This window comes from Sinocyclocheilus rhinocerous, unplaced genomic scaffold, assembly GCF_001515625.1.
Source record: "Sinocyclocheilus rhinocerous isolate Xijiao unplaced genomic scaffold, SAMN03320098_v1.1 scaffold836, whole genome shotgun sequence".
NCBI classification, from domain to species: Eukaryota; Metazoa; Chordata; class Actinopteri; order Cypriniformes; family Cyprinidae; genus Sinocyclocheilus; species Sinocyclocheilus rhinocerous.
The window spans coordinates 513,483-515,463 of NW_015648109.1; the positions used below are offsets into that span (position 1 = coordinate 513,483).

Sequence of the window (1,981 nt, forward strand, 5' to 3'; positions counted from 1 at the left end):
ATTAATTTGCAACTACATGTCTACTAACTGTCAGAGTAGACTGTTAGGTTAGTTTTAGGGTTAGTAGAATAAGTTGACATATACTTGCAAAGTGTCTCATAGTCAGTATGTTGTATGTTGTGGACCCATCAAAATAAAGTGTTAGAAGATATTTAGCAGACAGTTTACTAATACTCTAATGACTGCTAGTTGACATGCAGTTGCAAAGTTACTTACTGTTAGTAGAATGTCTAAAGTGGACTATCGAAATAAAGTGTTACCTAAATTTGATTTGTATGACTACATTTTCATTAACATCTGAATATTCTTGTGCATGTAAATGGTTGATCTTTCTCTTTTTCAGGCTTTTCATTCAAAGCTCCAACTCCAGACTTACAAAAGAACACTGATGGTTTCCACAGAAAATGAACCTGAAACCAGTTTTAGGACAATGAGATTAGATGGCTTTGTTGATCATGGACTGTATTAGTGATATGCCTGGAAAAACATCCTTGGTGTTACAATAATTGCACCAGGTGTGCTGGTTTAAATGGTTTAGTAAGTTGTTACCATGGAAATTTCAAGTAAAGTAAACTGATTTATGGGACAGTGGCCAATTTCACACCAAATGCAAAAAGTGAAATCAAGAAAAGTGAAAACAGAGAATTAATGAAATAGAAAAGAATGCTTATTGTAAGAAATAAAGGGGAACTAATAAGGAATAGGAAAGAAAAGACTTGCTTCAGTTCAAATCCAGATGTTAGTAGGCAGGACTGTTTCCTCTAGTTTTTTGGTCCCTTTGTTAAACATCATATGACTAGTTATTTCAAATATTACAGGATGGGACACTGGCTCATTATTAAATATCAACACAAGTTTTTAGAGATGTGTGTACTGTTTGAATTCAGGTGTTTCTTCAACTATGGGAATTTTTAGTCCTTTTCGAAATTAAACTTCATTAAAACACACGTTTTATACTCGTTAATTTAATTTGTCCACTAATAATTCTAATGTTTAACAGTTGATAAACACACTGCTTTCATGAACCCTCACAAAAATTTCCACCACAGCGTCATTTCATCACATCTCAAATCATAATTCTGTGGTGGAAATTAGCCGTTTTTTTACATATATATTTTGGAATAAAACCAAGAAAAGACCAAAAAATATAGCAAGCATTTTACGCATCCTTAACATTTTTAGACCGTCAAAATGACAGTTTTATCGAAAATGCACAAAAAAATGTTTTAAAATATAAAAAAATATATTTATAAATATACTGCAATTTGCAAAATCCATAGCTTTCCCAAAATCAATAAATACACACAAATACACACACAAAATAAATATTAAAATATCTTCAAAGTTTGAAACGTGCAATAATCCTTTTTAATAATTTTTTTTTTTTTTCATTTTAAAATTAAAAACATAAAACCATAAAAGGCATTTGAAAAGTATCAAAACTAAGTCTTGCTAAAAAAAAATCTCCAGTTATAATGTGACTTTCATATAGCAAAAAAGAGAAAAGTCGAAATCTATTAGTCTGAATAAAAATCAATCACTGGGACATAAATTGTCCTTAGTTGAAGAAACAGTCTTCCATAAATGAACGTGTTAATGCTTTCGATGTGACCGTGTGCCTGTGAGAAACAATCACCACTGAGACTGAGACTGAAATGATGAGAGAAAGAGAGAAACACAGAGAAATAAATGAGACCGATAAGATGAGGAAAGCAAAAGAGACGTCCCACAGTCAAACTAGCATCCGTGAGTGGATGTGAAAACTCAGCTGATGTTCTGACATAATCAGACAGATAAAGCCAGAAATCATGACACTGCCATCAACAACTAAAAAAAATGAACCAATGAGGCGCCTGAATGACAATCATGTTTTGAGTCCTTCCCACGGCAAAACCTAACATGAGACAAACAATGATCCGGCCCTGCGTGAGTGTGTGTGTGTGTGTGTGTGAGAGTGTGTGTGTGTGTGAGAGAGTGTGTG

At 33.1% G+C, this 1,981-nt stretch overlaps 1 protein-coding gene across 1 annotated transcript in view; it reads right to left on the reverse strand.

Moving 5' to 3' along the window:
• The window catches only part of tsc2 (TSC complex subunit 2), a 47,784-nt gene that overhangs the window by 32,294 nt on the left and 13,509 nt on the right, over positions 1–1,981 (reverse strand). The window lies entirely within an intron of this gene.